This window comes from Triticum aestivum, chromosome 5B (genome assembly GCF_018294505.1).
Source record: "Triticum aestivum cultivar Chinese Spring chromosome 5B, IWGSC CS RefSeq v2.1, whole genome shotgun sequence".
In the NCBI taxonomy this organism is placed as follows: Eukaryota; Viridiplantae; Streptophyta; class Magnoliopsida; order Poales; family Poaceae; genus Triticum; species Triticum aestivum.
In genome coordinates, this window is record NC_057807.1 from 636,031,203 (window position 1) to 636,039,403 (window position 8,201).

Here is an 8,201-nt window from a genome sequence, read left to right on the forward strand (position 1 = left end):
CCGCGCCGTATGCGGCGTACCCATACAGGTAGAGCCGAGCGCACGGCTCGAGCCGATACGGCTGGCTCGCAACTACCCTTTCGCCGTCGCGCGAAAAAAAAACCCACGACCTGCGCTGATCACGCGGCCCATTCCAACGTCGCCCCGCCCCGCCGATCGCCGCCCTTACCCGCCGATAGCCGCCTTTCCCCGCCGATCTAGACGTGATCACGCTGCCAATTCCAACGTCTTCCCGTTCGGCCGATCGCCGCCTTCTCCCCGTCTTCACCCGGGATCTGGCCGGCGCGGACAGATCTTCGAGTCGCCCGCCGTACGTGATGTCGCCTCCGTGCAGGTCGTCGCGGTGACGTGGCCTACGTGGACGCCGTCGCCGCCCGGAACTCCGTGATCAACCTCTCCGGCAACGTCCTCGCCGTCCGCAGCCACGCCAGGCAGGCCGAAGTGCACGTGCATGCCATGTAAGCCTTCTAGTTCGTCAAAAAAATTGAATCTGTAAATAATTATGTGCAATCTCTTGTTAGATAAGAATTTCTCATCTGTATGATCGTAGTACATTTAATTTGATTTAAAATTGATAGATCAATTTTTATTATAATATTGCGGTGTAGGTTGAGAGATCATTTAATGGATAAAGAAACTGGATTTACGGATCTGTTTTTGGACACGAGTGAGTGGGATGGTAGCGATAGTGTTGATCGTACGAATGGTAATGATAGTAAAGATGATGATGATGATGGCAGCGACAATGAATCCTGGTTGTCGTACGATAATTTACCTGAGGAGGATTTTGAAAAGAAGGAGGAGGGTGCTTGTAGTGAAAACATAAGTGTCTTGTATATTCTTTTTGTCGGATGAAGAACCATATGGTACTTACACGTGCATATGATTTTTTTATGTGCAGGAGGATATTGACGTTCACAACGAGGAAAATCATGGTGTTGAATCTTTCGGGGATAACATAAGCCAGGTTCGGTCCAAAATTTAAGATGTCATTGAATAATAAATAGTTGGTAATGACAACTTACACTTGCTTATGTGGAATATTGTAGGCTAACTTTGATGGTTGGAGTGGTGAAGATGGAGATGAGCATGAGGATGGAGCTAATATGGACATTGAGGAAGCTGAAATCCAGCAACGTGCGCTGGAGACACAGTTGAAGGTTATGGGTATGACATTTGCATCACAATGGGAGGCTCACATGTTCTATAATAACTACGCCAAAGACCGTGGATTCAGTATCAGAAAAGATAAGGTGAAATGAGGAAAAGGACTTTCAACCACTGTTCGGTATAGGAGATACGTTTGCTCGAGGGTAGGAAAGCGTCGCAGTAAATTTTTCAACCCGGAGGGCCGTACCCGCAGGCTAAGACCAGAGACTCGTTGCGAGTGTGGCGCACATTTAGTCGTGAAGTTGGACAAAGGACGTGGAGTTTGGTTCGTGGTAGCTTTTATGGATGATCACAACCATTTGTTGGCTAGACCAGATGAGGTGGTATTTCTGCGGTCACATCGAGTGATGGGAGATCACCAGATAGCTGAGATCTTGGCGATGGAAGGAGCTGGGATCAGAAAGCATATCATCGTTGACAACTTCATTAGCAGGTATGGCTCGTATGATAAGTGTGGGTTTCTGAGACGAGACGTGTACAACCTATGTTGCCGAGAAAAAATGAAGTTGATTGCGAAGGGTGATACTAACACGGCAATTGGGATTATGAGGAGCAGAAAAGAGAAGGATCCAGAGTTTTTCTTTGAGTACGTGCTTGATAAGGAGGGTCGTTTGAAGAGCATGTTCTGGTGCGATGCACAGTCGCGGCGGGACTATCAACTGTATGGAGATGTCACGGTGTTCGATAGCACATATAAGATGAACAGATACGGTATATGCCGTTCATCCCCTTTGTTGGTGTAAACAATCACCGTTGCACCATAGTTTTTGGTTGTGCCATTGTGTCCGATGAGACCGAAGCGACATATATGTGGCTGCTCCAGACATTCCTGAAGGCCAATTGTCAGAAAAAGCCAAGGTCAATCATCACAGATGGAGACGCTGCAATGATACGAGCTATTCGGTTGGTTTTGGTTGATGTGTTGCACCATCTCTGCTCATGGCACGTGGAAAAAAACATGCAGAAGCACCTTAATTACAAATCGCTAAGTGAGTTCAGGGCACTCTTGTACTACTCCACCTCTCCAGCCAACTTTGAGGCGAGATGGCACGCTTTCGTTCGTAAATGGAAGACTGATAAAACAGAAGAGTGGTTGAGTAGGATGTACAGGAAGATGACTCTGTGGGCAGCATCATATCTGTCAGATGGTTTTTTCTAGGTATGCGCAGTAATCAGAGGAGTGAAAGTCTTAACTCTTGTCTTCACCTGCACTTGGACGGCGGTATGACTATTGTTGACCTAGTTGTGCATTATGAGAATTGCATAGTCCGACTACGTGAGAACGAGGCGCATGATGACTGTGTTTCAAATCAGTCATTGCCATCATCAGTCACAGAATATAAGGATATTGAGAAGCATGCCGCCAAAGTATTCACTCATTCCAATTTTTATATTCTTCAACAAGATCTGAAGAAGATGGGAGAGCTTGAGATTTTTGAGACGCTAGTGGGAGTTGACTGCCACACCTTCATTGTGACATGGAGGAATAACCGGAAATTTCAGTTCAACGTGAATTATCGAGCTGAAAACTCTGAGAATACGATAGACTGCAGTTGTGGACGAATGCTTCGGAATGGATTGCCTTGCAAACACATTCTGTATGTGTTGGTTCATCTCAAAATATCTAAAATACCTAAGTGTTGCATCCTTAAGAGGATGTCGAAAGTTGCGAGAGGTGGGCTGCCTGCACAGCGAAAGAGTGACTTGTTTGGCTGGGGTTGGACAGGGGCAAAGCAGCGTGCTCGCTATAGTCAACTCAGTATAACAGGAGCTGAAGCTTTTCATGTTGCTTCAAATGATCCATTTGTCTATGATGAGTTGATGCAGTGTCTGCAGAATATAATAGCGAAGAAAAAGGTCCCTGATGATGATGCCGTTGGTAGTATAAGAAATGTGCATGAGGAGCCACGTCAGCCGGAACAACATGTTGATGTCATAGGTGATCCCGTGAAAGTTTCCACGAAGGGCGCCCCTAAACAGAGCAGGACAGGGCGGGCAAAGAAAGATCCAAATGTTACAAAAAATGGAAGACCAATATCATTTTCTGAGAAAAAACCCGGTCCTCTTTGTGGCATTTGTAAGAGAGAGGGCCATAGACGGCAAACGTGCCCTGAGAATGAAAAGTAAGTTTTCCATAATTTTAATTATTTTTTGGTTCTCTCTTCACAATTTCCTGATGAGTTCTTTACAATTTGTTATGTAGGAACCGAGCATAAAGAGAACCGGGCATAAAGATGAAGTATTCATAATCAATTGAAGGCAGTGGCAATTTTAATTTATTTGTTTAAGAATAAGAGACATGGCACTTTGAGTTTATTCTTTAAACCACCTTGTTCGATGAAAGTCATTACCACTTTCAGTTTATTTGTTTAAGAATAATAGACATGGCACTTTGAGTTAATATTTATGCCACCTTGTTCAATGTTATGAGACATGCGATTTATATGAGGACATGCGATTTATATTTTTATGTGTGAAACTTATTATATTTGTATGAATGTGTTACTGCTGTCATGGCTTAGTCAAGTTATGAACATTTTTAAAATTTAATGTATGTGACAATTTTTTAAAAAAAAACCAGCCGTGGCCGGCTGCGCGCACGAACAGTAAACTACAACGCCTTCTGGCCGCGAGCATGGAGGGCCTGGAGGCCACGGCGCACAGCAGGGCATTCATTAATATTTTGTAGCGAGCTTGTGAGAAGGCGAAGACGCGGGTATGTTAACCGGTCGGCGCGTCTCTCCGCGGGCGAGGTGGGACTAAACCTACTCGGCAGAACGCGCACGAATAGGATCGGCCCGACGCGCCCAAAGCGCGTCGTTTATGGGCCGACAGATCGCCATATTCCCCCTCGGGATCGTTGCATGTGCCCGCTGGCTGGGGCGGGACGAGACGTGCGCGCCTGTCGGTCGGCCGGGTGCTGCGCCAGCAGACCCGCGTGTGGCGCACTGCCAATGGCGCCAGCCCGCACTAGCTGGAGTGCGCGGGCCCGCAACTGCCTCGGCGGGCGGCCACCTCACGGCCTAGAATATTCGTCGGATCCAGCGCCGCTGCTGCCACTGTGATCCAGAGTCATATTAAGAGTACTTGCCAGAATTGAATATGGTGACGATGCAAACAGATCTAAAACAATGCAGCTACAGTTGTTAAAAATAATAAAAAATTTACGTAACGCATGAATGAATTATAAAGTAGTACTTGACTTACTTTTTTTAACATGTTTCTTGCGGGTAATGAGAAGGTCGTACGGGGATTGACAATATTTCGACGAATTTTGTTTGCGTTTACCTTCATTGTCCTGACTGCCTTCACCATTACCTATGTTGCTCTTTGCCGGGAAACTCTCAGACATGTCTTCAGACTTTGTTGGTGACAAACCACCCATAGACTCATCAGAAATATCAGCATTCTGCGGGGTTCGGGACATAGACGGAAACTCTTTTGTACGTACAGTTGATGACGAACATGGGGACTTTTCATTATCGTGTATAATGAAAGGATCAGTAGCGTCACCTTTACCCGGTGTCGTCGTCGGAGCACCCGTGTCATCAACGGGCACGTCTGTATCATTGAAACACGTGAAAGATGTTACTAGCTCCATGTCGGTAGGTGAATCAATATCTGGCCAATATTTTGATGACTTGTACTGACCATTCTACATCCCAACTCCTTGACATACATTAACAAATTCATCATTGTTGTCCCTCTTATTGGGTTTGTATAGCACACCTTCCGTGTTCAACTTTTCCATTACCATCTACAAACACAAATGAAACACGATCAGCATTTGAACAACTAAAACATGTTTAATATAACTTCTACATTACCTGTGCACATCTTTCGGGTATATTGAGAACCTCCTTGTGAAGCAGCTTTATGTATGTCATCACACGGTCCATACTGTTAGTCGTGTTCGATGAAACCTCTGACGTGCTTGGCTTTCTACTCCTGCCACCACCTTTCCGTTTAGGTTTCTTCGTTTCTTCATCTGGGACAGTCCCTTCACGTGCTACCTTAGCACGTCTGTACTCTTGGCTAACGCAATTTTCAAGTTGTACAACAAAAAATAAATAAATAAAATAACAACTATAGTTAATTACTATTTGCAACCAATAAGGACTATACTTATTGACTTACATTGTCGGTGCCACGCCCGTGCATGTTGTCATAGTCGTCTCTCTTTTTCCCTTCCGTTTCTGGCCAGTTAACCATTAGTGGGTATTCACGAGACAAAGGATCAAATGTATCCACACCAATTAGCTCAACTTTTTCCCAGTATATATATTGCATGATAGTAAACACAACTAGTCGGACACATAGATCACATAAAAAATATATGTACATACAATTATTACAAATTTCTTGTACCTGAAGAAGAGCCAAGTTTCCGATAGGCCACTTGAATTTTTCAAGATCTTCGACGGATTTTTTAATAGCATCCATGCACACCCTCAACGTAAAATCGTTCCAATTGTATGACTTGATAGCGTTCACGTCCTCCACCATTTTGTAATAACGATAAGGAACAAACTTGGTGGATTATGGTGCTAAGACTGTACCCATAAGAACCAGTACGGCCCTTCTCACAAAATCATCATCATATGACTGAGTATCAACAATATTTTTTATCAACTCATCGATGAGGATTAGGCCTGTTCTTTTGTCTAGAAACCGATTCGGAACCATTTTTTGGCATCTAGTTATACTATTGCTATCATGCTACTGACATCATCACCCTCGTTACGTAGCCCGAATATGTCGTAAACATCTTCATTAAGCACACTGATGCCGTCTGTATTTGGTCGAATAATAAATCGCTTTCTAGTACTATCATATGTTGTAATCATAAATTCCAATAAATTTTTCCTCATTTTCACGGAAGGAATTCTCAACATACAGTCCAAACTTGTGCCACGTAGCATCATGCGCTGTCTGGGTGTGAATTTTTCCACCAATTCACACCACTTCTCAACCAAGCAGTACACATCTCCCAATTCTTGCATTCTAAATAAGATGCCAGTTATCTAACTAGTTACGAGATTCAAAAAAGATTGCATATGGTTTAATACCATACCTTCCGGCGTCTAGACGAGCACCGACAGCCCCCGTTGCCAAACCCCACCCGGTGTGGGTTAGTCGTGGCAGCCGCACGCCCTCTACCCACACGAACGCGCTGGCCGACGGCCCGTCCTAGGGTTTAGGGTGCCGGCGAATTTTCCTAGACGGCACGGCCGGGCCTGAGATCCAAGTCGCGCGCGTAGATGGCCGCCGTCAGGCCGGTAGGGAAGGGAGTTTGGACGGCCACGGCGGTGCGACCGTCGGATCGGGGACGGGTGAGGATGCGCGTGGAGGCGGCGGGGCTAGGCGGTCTTGGGGCGAGGTAATGGCGGCTTGGTTTCCATGCCATGCACGCATGTACGGTGTCATCGACGTGGTCACGCCATAGTGGGCCACTTGGCCCATCCCGTCAAACTACCGCCGGCTGGCCCACGATGCATTTATTAAAAACATGCATTGTAGTTTAATACCACATCGCTAAGCCGGCGCGCCGTTGACTCCTTTATATAGTTTTCTTTCGGTCAATGCACAAACATCTCAGTTCGTGGGACTCTATTTGGAGGATATGCAGGATCGATGTGAGTCTTCACCCGCTCAGAGCTTGTGAAGGTTCACATGGATCATGCATATTCTTCAAAAAGAGAGCCATTATCTTCGATGTTTTTTTAACCTCAGATCACGAACGTATGTAACGTCAAATCTCTTTAGTATTAGCTATTTTAAATCTAACAAAGAGCACGAACGCGGCTATATAAGCCGGTCGTGGCGTCCCTCAGCGCGCGAGAAGGCAAAAAAAATAGTGATTAAAAAAAGCAGCCCAACCGGTTGCAGGCCGCAACTGCGCGTAATCGGTCTGGCCCGATCAAGCCGGGCGGCGAAAGGGCCGGCCTTTCGGCCCAGCTACAGCCTGCAACACAGTCAACCGGGCAGTGGCGGGACGGGGCGGGAATCAGAAGAGTTCAAAAGGCCGGTGGGAGGCAGGTATATAAGGCGGCCGCGGCGTCGTTCGGCGGGCGAGGTGGGACTAAACTTTAGTCCTCACCCCCGCCGACCCTGCCCCCGCACCGCGCGCAGAGTCAATGGGCCGGCCCACGCGCGGCGTCGCGCACTGTCACTCTGCCGGCCAATGCAGCAGCCATTCTAATTTAGTCCCACCTCGGCAGCCGGATGGTGTCCACACCAGTTTATATAGCCGCCTCCGGTAGTCATTGCATGGTCATATCTTATATTGTGATATGACTTTACCTAACTGCCCGGGCAGTTCATTGTCAGACAGTGTACTGCCGGGCAGTTATGTAGAGCCATATCGCAGTATTAAATATGTTTATTTTGTAATTTTGTTTATTTTTTTAATTTCAAATGGAAAACAATTTTTTGTAAATATGGTTCCGAACTACGATTTTTTTTACTCCGTCAAACGTCACGACACTTTTTCTTCCACACGTTGCCATCACCATAAACACCACAAACGTAGGCCCCCACGCCAATTGCACCAAAATCTTTTTCTTCTCCGTCAAACGCCACGACATTTTTTCCACACGTTGCCGTCACCATCCACAACACCCACGCCAATTCGCGTATTTTTCCGGCGCTCGGCGCATTTTCTAGGGTTTTCCAGGTCGAAAATCGCAAAAAACACTGACCGGGCGTGACGCAATGTGCGTTTGGTGTCCGAATTCGTTCAACTTTTGCGTGGGGCTCTAAGATGGGCATGCCCACTGCATCCCAAATTTGGGTGACTTTTCGTGGGTGCCACCTCGTGCCTCCCATGCAACCCGAACTGATCGAATATGAACGATCTCAGCCCCGAGCTGCGTTCTCTTTTCTTACTGAGCCGGTGGACCCCTAACTTTTTCCACACGCACTCATCGGCAGGGCCATCATGCCTGCGAGTTTTCATATTTTTTCGGCACCCTATGAATTTCCTATGATTTTCTCCGTGAAACGCATCGAAAACAATGACCGGGCGTGAC